Here is a 13,636-nt window from a genome sequence, read left to right as displayed (position 1 = left end):
GTACCATAGTTATTATTTATCCTTATCTCCTTCTCCGTTTCACTGGGTGAAGTTAATCTTCTGAAGATTGGAGTTGTTTTCCCTGTCCCTTGCCCTAACATTTTCTGGGATTGGGAACCCATTTTATTTAGGAACCTCCCTAAAGAGACTTTCTTCTATCCGCTGGTTCCTGACCTTGTCCCCTCATATCTCCATACCTTACCAGATCAATCAATCCATCAGTGGTATTATTTGACCTCTTTGAGCAGTGCAGAGCACTGTATTAAGTGCTGCTTGGGGAATAGAGAACGAGATGCAAGAACGAGATGTGAGACCTTCGGCAGCCAGCTCCATCCCAGGGTTGGGACATCGTGGTCCCAGGCCAGATGTTTAGCTAGGACCCCCTCCCCCGACATCCCGATCAGAAGAGTGAGGAGTGGTAAGGGAAGACTTTAAGCTTCAGGTAACCCTAGGATTTATAATTTGGCATTTAGAACCAATATACATCCTTCAAATCTGGAAATCGGGGTGTTTTCAGAAGTGCTCAAAAATGCCTGGAATTCCTCAGACCAAAATGGGCCCCTAAGGGCCTGCAGTGGTCTTCCTAAACTGTTGTTTAATTTCCCTGATTGTGAGCCTTTGGCAGTTTCCGCCCTACCTGTCACAGCACGGTTTACCTTATTTGCCAGGATGAACAAAGCGGATCCTTTTTGCTGACTTCTCCCCACGGACAGAACATAAAAACATAAGGAAGAGTGTACAAAGCGGAGCTCAGTGATTTACAGCTTCTCTTTCCCACCCCACTGAGAAAAGTGCGGGACCTGTCTTGCCTCACTGGGCAAATGGCCAAAGGGACCCTGGACTCATCTCAACCTGAATATGACCAGACTCCAAGTAAATAAGTAGCGCAAAATTTAGCAGAAAACTTCTGATGCAGAGTTACTTGCCAGTGTGTTTATATTTGAAGATCCAAGTTACCTCATGAATATGGCATTATATCTCCCAGTTTTATTAATCTCTGTTGTGTGGGTTTGGGGAGAATAATGAAGGTTGTGAAAAAACTTCACTGAGCACAGGCCCGGGAATCAGAAGATCGTGGGTTCTGGTCCCCGCTCTGCCACTTGTCTGCTGTGTGGCCTTGGGCAAATCAAGGGGAAGCAGCGTGGCTCAGTGGAAAGAGCATGGGCTTTGGAGTCAGAGGTCATGAGTTCGAATCCCAGCTCTGCCACTTGTCAGCTGTGTGACTGTGGGCGAGTCACTTCACTTCTCTGTGCCTCCGTTCCCTCATCTGGAAAATGGGGATGAAGACTGTGAGCCCCACGTGGGACAACCTGATTCCCCTGTGTCTACCCCAGCGCTTAGAACAGTGCTCGGCACATCGTAAGCGCTTAACAAATAACAACATTTTAGAGAAGCAGTGTGGCTCAGTGGAAAGACTGCGGGTTTGGGAGTCAGAGGTTCTAATCCCGGCTCTGCCGTTAGTCAGCTGTGCGACCTTGGGCAAGTCACTTAACTTCTCTGTGCCTCAGTTACCTCATCTGTCAAATGGGGATTAAAAAAACTGTGAGCCCCACGTGGGACAACCTGATCACCTGGTATCCTCCCCAGTGCTTAGAACAGTGCTTTGCACATAGTAAGCGCTTAACAGATACCACAATTATTATTATTAAATCATTTAACTTCTGTGGGCCTCAGTTACCTCATCTGTAAAATGGGGATTGAGGGGATTGAGACTGTGAGCCCCTGTGGGATAGGGATTGTGATCCACCCCAACGTTTAGTACACTGCCTGACACATAGTAAGTACAAATATTATTATTATTATTATTATTTTTATTATTATCCCTGATGTCCTGCAGCAGAAGGTTTGAAAAACACCAACTAGCCCAAGATGTTTGAAAAGAAAGGGTTCTTCGGAGATTTTCAATTTCATAATCTCAGATGCCAAATCATCAGATTAATGGAAGAGAAATTCTGTTGACTGCTAAATTTAGCAGTTAGAGCTTTTAAAAATCTCTAACTCCGTTTAAGGGTGCTAATAATAATAATCAAAGTTTAATAATAGAGGCCCTTCCTTTTGGGAGAAATAACAGGAAGTGAATTAGAAATGTAAACAGTTCAGAGGCCAATGAAGAATTAGAGGTTAATCCAATTGTGTCTCAGAACTGCAGAGTAGCTGGCAAAAGGTTTCCAGGTCTAACTGTCAATCAATCAATCGTATTTATTGAGCCCTTACCGTGTGCAGAGTATTATACTAAGAGCTTGGAAGAGTACAATATAACCATATAATAGACACGTTCCCTGACCACAATCAGCTTACAGTCTAAAGGGGGAGACTAGTCAGTTAGTCATCCACACCATCCCTATTTCAAGATACGGGTGAAGCGACCACATAAGATTCCTAAAATCCAGGCCTAATGACTGAAACCTTTCAGAAGGTATCCTCGTTTCGAGACTCATTGGGTTGGAGGAGATTTCTGTGAGGTTGATATAATTACCGGAAAGAAGATAAAATAGTGCCGTCCTCTTTTTGGATGGTATTTATGAAATACCTATCATGTTCCAGACACCGGATTAAGCACTAGGGTAGATACAATCTATTCAGGTTGGACACGGTCCATGTCCCACGTGGGACTCACAGTCTTAGCCCCCATTTTACAGATGAGGTAACCGAGGTCTAGAGAAGCTAAATGACTTGCTCAGGGTCACACAGCAGACAAGTTGGTGGAGTGGGATTAGAACTCAGCTCCTTCTGACTCGTAGGTGTGTGCTCTATCCTCTAGGCCACGCGGCTTCCTTTGAGGGCTCACTCCTCCCACCCCAAGTAGCATAGCTGAATTCCCTCCTCTCTCTCAGCCCTGGGGAACCATAAAAAGGTTAACTTGGTCATGTGCTTTTTTATACATATATATATACACACACATAATAACTGTAGTATTTTTAGACACTTACCGTAAGTCACGGGGCTTAAAGCCCTCTTTTCCTTTCCTTCTACTCCCTTCTGGTTCACCCCGACTTGTTCCCTATATTCATCGCCCCTCCCAAGCCCACAGAACTTATGTACAGAACTGTAATTTATTTATTTTTATTCATGTCTGTTCGGCCCCCGCCCCCCGCCCCCCAGGCTATAAGCTTGTTGTGGGCAGGGAATGTACCTATTATGTTGTTATAGCGTGCGCTCCCAAGCGCTTAGTAGTGCTCTGCACACAGTAAGGGCTCAATAAATATGATCGACTGTCCGACTGACTGGTGGAGAGCGTGGAAGATTCAATAGAGATCATAATAATGATTGTGGTATTCGTTGAACACTTACTACGGGCCAAGCACTGTACTAAGCACTGGGGTGGATCCAAGCGTACTGGGTCGGACACAGTCCCTGTCCTACGTGGGACTAACAGTCTCAGACTGTTCTTCCGGGTTGGAGACTGGGGAGCCTGGGGGAAGGATCTGCATATGGGGGGGAGAGCCAGCGTACGGGGAGAAGGGTCACTGCAGATAAAGCACCCTCGGGTCTCCGGGTCCCACTCCAACGGGGATTGCAGCCCCGAATTCACTCAGCACCTGCAATTGAGAGGCCAAGCCCTAGAAACCACATTTGGATAACGTTAAAGTAGACCTCAGTGAGTAAGGTGAATAACGAGGCATTGTTTTTATCCAGCACTTTACATCCAAAGATAATATTCTTTGCAAACATTAGCTCATGAATCCTCCCACCTCCCAACAACCCTGGGTGCTAGGTGGCTTGAATTACCCACGCTTTCCAGATGGGGAAACTGGGTGTCTGCCCAAAATCACACGTTCGCAGACAGGGCCTCGGCCCACAGGCCTTCGGAAATGTAGGCCAGAGTAGGGGGCGGGGGGGTGGGGGAGAGCCGGACTAGAGTACGGGGGCTTCAGCTGGTCCGTGGGGAGGGGAACCATGGAAGAAATAAGTGCTAACGACTCTCCTCTCCCAACACCTTCTCTTGCCCAAAGACCTCAGTGTGATTACCTGCTGGGCCTCCCCACCTCCCCATCTCTTCCCATCTGGACCGCCTCCTGGCCAGGGTTGAGAAAGCGGGGAGGGAGGGAGGGAGAGACAGGAGAAAAACCTCCCGGTGCGCAACCCCTGAGTCACATCCATGTAGGTAAGAAGGGTTTTCTTCCCTTCCTTAATTAATTCATTAGTGCTCTGCACATAGTAAGCGCTCAATAAATACTACTGAATGAATTATTATTATTATTTTGGGCTGGGGCGTCTAATCCTGGTTTCTTCACTTGCCTGCTGTGTGACCTTAGACAAGTCAATTCACTTCTATGTGCCTTAGATTCCTCTGTAAAATGGGGATTAAATACCGTTTTTTCCTCCCCCTTAGCGTGTACAGTGCTTGGTACTTAATAAGTGCTTCACAATTAATTCCTTAATTAAGTTAATTCCTTAATTCATTAATAATAATGATGGTACTTGTTAAGCGCTTACTATGTGCCAAGCACTGTCCCAGCGCTGGGGTAGATACAAGGTCATCGAGTTGTTCCACGTGGGGCTCACAGCCTTCGTCCCCATTTGACAGATGAGGGAACTGAGGGGCCGAGAGGTTAAGTGGCTTGTCCAAAGTCACACAGCTGACAGGTGGCGGAGGCAAGATGAGAACCCGTGCCCTAAACTCCTAAACTCTTTCCACTAAGATACGCTGCTTCTCAAGGGAGGCTCGCAGAGGGCAATCTCAGCGGTGTTGGCGGGGTACTTTTTGTTCCTGTCCTACCCTTAGACCATCTGGTTCTCCCCATCTCCAATCTCACCATGGCTCCCTCCAACCCTACCAAGTTCCCCCTCCTTCCATCCCTCCCCCTAAGACCCCTCAAACCCCACCAAATGTTTTTTGGAGTCCTACCCCATTGACATACCCTTCCTCTTAGGAGCACTCTCACTTGTAACACCTCCAAGCACATGGGTAATAAACTAGAAAAGTAGAATCTGGATAACCAGTGCCAGACAGCCAAATGCACACGCTTTGAAGTACCCAGCCTCAGTCTAGATCTGGGGCTTCCTATCTGATCCCAGATCCAAAAAATAAATTTGAGCTTTCCCCTGGCTCTTATTACCTGAATTCAGCCCTTTCCTTTGATTTTTTTTTTTAACAAAAAGCAACCACCCACACATGCACACAAAAAAATTTAAAAGAGGATTAGCTTGAGGAAAGACAACTTTCAACAACTATAATAATAATGTTGGTATTTATTAAGCGCTTACTACGCGCAGAGCACTGTTCTAAGCCCTGGGGTAGATACAGGGGAATGAGGTTGTCCCACGTGAGGCTCACAGTCTTACTCCCCATTTTACAGATGAGGGAACTGAGGCCCGGAGAAGTGAAGTGACTTGCCCACAGTCTACTAAGATGACCGAAAAAGTCTCTGTGCACTCTATAGTGCCTTGCACATAGTAAGTGCTTGACAGACACTACAATTATTATATTAGACTGTGAACTCATCACTGGGCAGGGATTGTCTCTATCTGTTGCCCAATTGTACATTCCAAGCGCTTAGTACAGTGCTGTGCACATAATAACCGCTCAATAAATACTATTGAATGAATTATTATTATTATGGGCTGGGGAGTCTAGTCCTGGCTTCTTCACTTGACTGCTACGTGACCTTAGACAAGTCTTAGACTTCACTTCTATGTGCCTTAGATCCCTCTGTAAAATGGGGATTAAATACCTTTTGTCCTCCCCCTTAGCACGTACGGTCCTTGGTACTTAATACCAACAGTTATCATTGCTAATAATGGGCGGAACTGTCATTAGGGTGACCAATAAAGGCATTCAAGAATTTCAGAAACTCCTTTGCTGATAGCCCCCTTCATTTTTATTAGAATAAATAATAATAATAGTGGCTTTTGTTTAGCGCTTACTATGTGCCAAGCACTGGTCTAAGCGCTGGGGTAGGTACAAGGTAATCAGGTTGTCCCACGTGGGGCTCACAGTCTTTATCCCCATTTTACAGACGAGGGAACTGAGGCACGGAGAAGCTAAGTGACTTGCCCACGGTCACACAGCTGACAAGTGGCAGAGGCGGGATCAGAACCCATGACCTCTGACTCCCAAGCCCAGGCTCTTTCCACTAAGCCACCCAGCTTCTACAAACCATTAAGAACTTAATAGCTTTTAATGATCATCTATTAAAAATATCAAAACGATCAAAAAACGAAGGTCTAAAATGAAACTAGTGAATGTTTACTTTGTGTATAGAATTGTTCTTTACACTCAAGATAATGCCATCAGTGATAAATTCACCCGTGAGAGTATCTGTGACAGAAGCGGCTAAGACATTCAGTCAGTGGTACTTACTGAGCGCTTACTGTGTGCGGAACAGTGTACTAAGTGCTTCAGAGATGTCAATATAACGGACACATTAACTGCCCACAACGAGCTTGCAGCCCCATCCTCTTTGTGGGCACAAATTTACCTTGTAGAAATGAGTCTGTTCTAACCATTCCTGGCAACAAGTTGTTTCGTTTGGAAACTCAAAGGACAACCACTCTCAAATTCCTTGTGGTGCAAGCAACAGAAGTCGCAAACGTAACTTGTGTGACGTTACCTAAGTCACGTATTTGTCAGGACACCAACCTGCCACGTTTCTTCAGGGGAATTCCCGGAACCTATGCAGGCTCCGAGCATTTATAATAATAACGCTGGTATTTGTTAAGCGCTTACTCTGTGCAGAGCACTGTTCTAAGCGCTGGGGTAGATACAGGGTCATCAGGTTGGCCCACGGGAGGCTCACAGTTAATCCCCATTTTCCAGATGAGGTGACCGAGGCACAGAGAAGCGAAGTGACTCGCCCACAGTCACACAGCTGACAAGTGGCAGAGCCGGCAGTCGAACCCATGTCCTCTGACTCCAAAGCCCAGGCTCTTTCCACCGAGCCACGATTTACAAGTAAAAATACCGGGCACAAGAGTATTTGGTGTTTGGTGAGCCCATGTTGGTTAGGGATGGTCTCTTTCTGTTGCCGAGTTGTACTTTCCAAGCGCTCAGTACAGTGCTCTGCACACAGGAAGCGCTCAATAAATACGATTGAATGAATGAACAGCAACAGAGGATGGGGGACAGACCGGTTGAAAAAGAGTGACTGACATAAAACCAGGTGAATGTCAATCAATCAATCAGTTGTATTTATTAAGAGCTTACTATTTGCAGAACACTGTACTTAGCTCCTGGGAGAGTACGGCAGAATTAGCAGACACTATTATTCTCAGCACTGTACTCGCCCGCTCGACCGTATCTATCTTCGTCACCCTATTTATTTTGTTTAATGAGATGTACATCACCCTGATTCTCTTTATTCGCTATTGTTTTAATAAGATGTTCTTCCCCTCGACTCTATTTATCGCCATCGTTCTCGTCCGTCCGTCTCCCCCGATTAGACCGTGAGCCCGTCAAAGGGCAGGGACCGTCTCTATCTGTTGCCCGTTTGTACATTCCAAGCGTTTAGTACAGTGCTCTGCACAGAGTAAGCGCTCAATAAATACTGTTGAATGAATGAATATTCTCTGCCCATAATAACAATAGTTATTATTATTATAATTAGGGTAATTGTTAGGCGCTTACTATATGCCGAGCACTGTTCTAAGTGCTGGGGTAGATACAAGGCAATCAGGTTGTCCCACGTGGGGCTCACGGTCTTCATCCCCATTTTACAGATGAAGTAACTGAGGCACAGAGAAGTTTGGCTCGCCCAAGGTCACACAGCGGACAACTGGCGGAGCCGGGATTAGAACCCGTGTCCTCTACAAGCTTGCAGTCTGAGGTGGAGACAGACATTAATGCGAATAAGTAATTTATAATATATAATTTAAAGATAGGTACGCTGTGAAGCTATAAAGATATGTATATAATTTAAAGACATGTACGCTGTGGGGTTGGGGGGTGGGACAAATATCAAGCGTCCAAAGGTCGCAGATCGAAGGTAACAGATGTCCACGCTGATGCTGAGGGGGCTTACCACCGCTTCCCTCACTGACCCTCTTTCCCCCATCCTGAAAATAAGTGTTCCAGTTACTCTCCCCTCCACCTCACAATCCCCACATGAGAAAAGAAAAGCAGCATGGCTCAGTGGAAAGAGCCCGGGCTTGGGAGTCAGAGGTCATGGGTTCGAATCCCAGCTCTGCCACTTGTCAGCTGTGCGTCTGTGGGCAAGTCACTTCACTTCTCTGGGCCTCAGTTCCCTCATCTGTAAAATGGGGATTAAGACGGTGAGCCTCACGTGGGACAACCTGATAGCCCTGTATCTACCCCGGCGCTTAGAACGGTGCTCGGCACATAGTAAGCGCTTAACAAATACCAACATCGTTATTATTAATATTGGGAAACTCCCGGAGTCAAAGTCAGTAATTAATTTGGAGTTGCTGAGAAAAGGTCCTTGACATGATTGTTAAGAGGAAAGTGGCCCAGATTTATTTGTTATTCACACACAAAGCTCACGTTTTAACTACAGACAACGTATTATCCCAAGCGGCCTGCCGTGTGCAGTTGGGCGAGCCATTTACCTTTACCGTGCTTGGAGTTTCTTCGTCTATGAAACGGAGATCTAATACCTGTTCTTCTTCCAACTTAGACCATGAGCCCCATGTGGGATGGATACTGTGCTCGACCACACAAGTGCTTAGTTCGGTGTTTGAACATAAAACTTAACAAGTGCTATTATTGTCGCTTTTATTATTATTATTATTAATAGTGCCTTATAAATTGGAGCTCTGCTGTGTAACGGTTAGCACTTGGCCTTTGAATCCAGCGATCCGAGTTCAAATCTCCGTAGAACCCGGCCCGGGGTGCCTGTCTTTCTGATTAGACTGTAAGCCCGTCAAAGGGCAGGGACCGTCTCTCTCTGTTACCGATTTGTCCATTCCGAGCGCTTAGTGCAGCGCTCTGCACATAGTAAGCGCTCAATAAATACTACTGAATGAATGTGTCTGTTTACTGTTGTGTCGCACTCTCCCAAGCGCTTAGCACAGCGCTCTGCACACAGGAGGCGCTCAATAAATACGAGTGAATGAATGAATGAGCAGAGGATGCATGCCGGAAAGGAAAAAGGAGAGAAAGGACATTCCGGAGGAATCGATTCCACTGTTTCAAAAAAATCTGACCACGGATCTGTCACTTGCCATCTTGGCGTTTTCCACCCCCGGACACCTCTGACCCCCGGGGCCTTTCCGGCAAATGACCTTTGCCGGAGCTCGGAGAGATTAACCTGGTTCGGACAACGCAGGATCTCCATGTTGCACACGACTAGTCGGGGCGCGCTCTAGATGCGCGAGCTTGGATTTGGCGGGTGCCAAAGTGATGACTCTGCAAATTAAAGAAGCATTTGAAAATGTGTCCCCTGCTGCCCGTGGCTTGTCAAACCCTTAAAACTGCATAAACAAGTCAGAGACGTATCGCTGCCCGCAACGTGACGGGTTGGGGGGTAGATTTACAACCACGTATTTCCCCAGAGCAGCGGGAAACACTTCCTCCCAACGGAAACCCATCCTCCTCCCCGACTGGTAGTTAACGGCGCCTGGTTATGCATCCAGCGTATGGACAAAATAAAACTGCCAGTCCTCTGCCTTGGGTCATGACTCCAAACTGAGGCTTTCCAGACGCTTGGAGGGAAGGAGAGTTTACAGTCATTCGAGCCCCTCACTGGTCTCCTGGTTCAAGGAATGTCAGTCGCCGTCTGAACCACCTGCCTATCTTCATTAGGATGAACCTTTTGAGCAGCAGTAGGGTCTAGCGGTAAAAGCCCGGCCTGGGAGTCGGAAGGATCTGGATTCTAATCCTGGCTCTGCCACCTGTCTGCCGTGTGACCTCGGGCAAGTCACTTTAATTGTAACGTTGGGATGTGTTAAGCGCTCACTCTGTGCAGAGCACCGTTCTAAGCGCTGGGGGAGATACGGGGTCATCGGGTTGTCCCACGTGAGGCTCACAGTCTCAATTCCCATTTTACAGATGGGGTAACTGAGGCCCAGAGAAGTGAAGTGACTTGCCCACAGTCACACAGCTGACAAGTGGAAGAGCCGGCATTCGAACCTGTGACCTTTGACTCCCGAGCCTGGGCTCTTTCCGCTGAGCCACGCTGCTTCTCTCTGTGCCTCAGTTACCTCATCTGTAAAATGGGGATTAAGACCATCAGCCCCACATGGGACAGGCGCGGTGTCCAACTGGGTTATTTTGTTTCTAGCCCAGTGCTTAGAGCAGTGCCTGGCACACAGTAAGCGCTTAACAGTACCATTTTTTTTTTTAAAAGAAGTTCGGAATCAGTTTGAAAAATACTGTTCAACTACTCATGATACCTCAAATGCTCTGGAGAGAGTCAACTGCGTTATTCCTCTTCTGAAGAAGATTCCCTTCCCACGGAAAGAGGCCGCTTAGTGGCAATCAGCGTGTTAGTGGCGGACAGAAAGAACGGGGTGTACTGTAAAATCTGAGTTTGTACTTTAGCATATTGGATCAAGTCGCAGGATAATTGTGCTATTCATTAAAAATTGAACTCAATCCCAGCCCAGTGTTGGACTCACACCCTAGGTAAGGGGGAGGGGCAACAGGTATTTAATCCTCATTTTGCAGGTGTGGCAACTGAGGCATGGAAAAGTTAAATGACTTGCCCGAGAGGAGCTCTCTTTTAGACCGTGAGCCCCATGTGAGACAAGGGCTCACAGGTATTGTTATTAGGCAAGTCACTTGACCTCTCTGAGTCTTAGTGTCCTCATCAGTAAAACGGGTATTATAATACCCGCTCTCCCTCTTAGATCGCGAGCCCTGTGTGAGACAGGAACGGGGACCGTGCCTAATCTGATTATCCTGTACCTACCCAGCACATAAGACAATATTTGGTATATAGAGAGTGTGTAATAAATGTAATCATCATCACTGTGCTCAGGGACAAGGAAGGACACTAAGTGTATATAAAGAGCACAGGGAGGCATGAAAGAAACAAAATGGTAGCATTTCCCCCCCTCTTTCGCTATCCTTCCAACTGTGCTTATCATTATGATTAATAACGATAATAATTACCATAACTGTAATAATACCGACATTCATAAAGTTCCTACCACATGACAAGCAATGTACTAAATGATGAGATAAATCTCGGCTCCGCCACTTGTCAGCTGTGCGACCGTGGGCAAGTCACTTCACTTCTCTGTGCCTCAGTTACCTCATCTGTAAAATGGGGATTAAACCTTGAGCCCCCACGTGGGACAACCTGATCACCCCGTATCTCCCCCAGCGCTTAGAACAGTGCTCCGCACATAGTAAGCGCTTAACAAACACCAACGTTATTATTACAAGATAATCAGGCCCCCTGTGGGGTTCACAGTCTGAGGGAGAGGAAGAGCAGGTAGTTAATCCCCATTCTACAGATGAGGGAATTTGCCTTGCTTCGCTTTACGCTGTCCTAGTCGTCTCCGACCTATAGCGACTCCATGGCCGGGGCCCTCCCGGAACATCTCGCCTCCATCTGCAATCGTTCTGTTAGTGGATCCGGAGAGTTTTCTCGATAAAAATACGGAAGTGGTTTACCACTGCCTTCTTCCACGATCGAAACCTGAAACTCCACCCTCAACTCCCTCCTATGCCGCTGCTGCCCAGCGTGGCAATTCTGACTTGTAGCAGATTACCTTCCGCTCGCTAGCCACTGCCCAAGGTAGGAATGGAATAGGAATGGCACCGCTTGACTCTCCCTCCCTTGAGCCAAGATTGGTAGAGTACTGGAAACTCTCCAGGTGTGACCCCGAGAGGCGATGAGGGAATTTAGGCACAGATAAATGAAGTGACTTACGCGCTCAGCGGGCAAGTTGCGCGTCACACGGCGGGCAAGTTACCAGTTGCAAATTTTCCCATCCCAGAGACAGGAGTGGGGAACCGTCTGTGGAAAGAGCCCGGGCTTGGGAGTCAGAGGTCATGGGTTCGACTCCCGGCTCTGCCACTTGTCAGCTGTTTGACCTTGGGCAAGTCACTTCACTTCTCTGTGCCTCAGTGACCTCACCTGTAAAATGGGGATTACCTGTGAGCCTCCCGTGGGACAACCTGATTACCCTGTATCACAGTGCCCTGCACGTAGTAAGCGCTTAACAAATACCAACATCATTAACGTTATTAACTATCTCCCTTCTCAGCTCCTCTCAGAAGGGCGCGTGAAAACGTGGCCCTTTCTGCTGAGTTGATTCTTTCGGACCAGCGGGGCTCCATTTCCCTAATGGTTCCAAGGATGATGTCTTCATGATTTGTGCCCAGATCGCTCGGGTGAAAGCCCACCTTTCTCATGGTTTTGAAACCCAATACACAGCCATCCCTAAGCAAGGAAACCGTTTCTGGCCCGGAGGGAGCCAGACAGCAGTTGGGACCGGCTCCAGATAGTGAGTGAATGAGTGAGGAGGGGACACCTCTAGGCCACTGTCAGAGAGGGTGGCTGCAATCGGGCTGAAGTAGTAGAACAGCTCTTACTGTGTGCAGAACGCCGAACTGAGTGCTTAGGAGAGCACAGTAGACACATTCCCGACCCACGGGGAGCCTACGGTCTAGAGGGGGAGACAAACATTATTGAATCAATTACAGATATAATTTTAATGGCATTTAAGTGCTTACTATGTACCAGGCACTGTATCGAGCGCTGGGGCAGCTACAAGCTAATCAGCTAATAGAGAAGCGGCGTGGCTCAGTGGAAAGAGCACGGGCTTGGGAGACAGAGGTCATGGGTTCGAATGCCGGCTCGGCCACCTGTCAGCTGGGTGACTTCGGGCAAGTCGCTTCACTTCTCGGTGCCTCAGCTACCTCATCCGTAAAATGGGGATTAAGACCGTGAGCCCCACGTGGGACGACCCGATTCCCCTGTGTCTACCCCGGCGCTTAGAACGGTGCTCGGCACATAGTAAGCGCTTAACAAATACCGACATTATTATTATCCCCACTTTACGGACGAGGTAACCGAGACCTAGGTAGGTCCACCATTGCTGCGGGGCTGAGAGTGGGGTGAATAGCAAGTGCTTACAGGGTACGGATCCCAGTGCACAGGTGATGTTGAAGGGTGAGGGAGTAGGAGAGCTGAGACTTAAGCAGGAAAGGCCTTTGGGGGGGAGATGTGATTTTAGTAGAGTTTTGAAGGCGAGCAGGGTGGTGGACTGTCAGATACAAAGTGGAGGGAATTCAGGTCCAAGGGAGAATGTGGGCAAAGGGGTCGATGGAGAGAGAGATGAAATCATCCGTTCGTCCATTCAATCCTATTTATTGAGCTGTTCCTCCGCGCAGAGCACCGTACGAAGCCCTTGGAAAGTACAATTTGGCAACAGGTAGAGACGATCCCTACCCGACAACGGGCTCGCAGTCTAGAAGGGGGAAGACGGACGACAAAACAAGTAGACAGGCATCGATAGCATAATCAGGCAAAGTCAAGGAACGGAGGGTAGGTTGGCGTGAAAGGAGTGGGGTGTGTGGGCTGCACTGTAGTGGGAGTGAAGTGGGGTTGACGGGAGACAGCTGATTTAGCGCCTTATAGTCTTAAATTTAAAAGCATCCCACCCAAGTGGGCAGCAGTACCCAAGGGACTGGAGACTTGGGGGAAGAATGTTAAATTCTACGTCGATCTTGAAGTGAAGGGCGATTGTGATCTAAGGCCCCAGTCACTAGGGCTGAGCTGAATGG

Source organism: Ornithorhynchus anatinus, chromosome 3 (genome assembly GCF_004115215.2).
Source record: "Ornithorhynchus anatinus isolate Pmale09 chromosome 3, mOrnAna1.pri.v4, whole genome shotgun sequence".
NCBI classification, from domain to species: Eukaryota; Metazoa; Chordata; class Mammalia; order Monotremata; family Ornithorhynchidae; genus Ornithorhynchus; species Ornithorhynchus anatinus.
The sequence above is the reverse complement of the archived record's forward strand: the minus strand, read 5'-3'. Positions refer to the sequence as shown.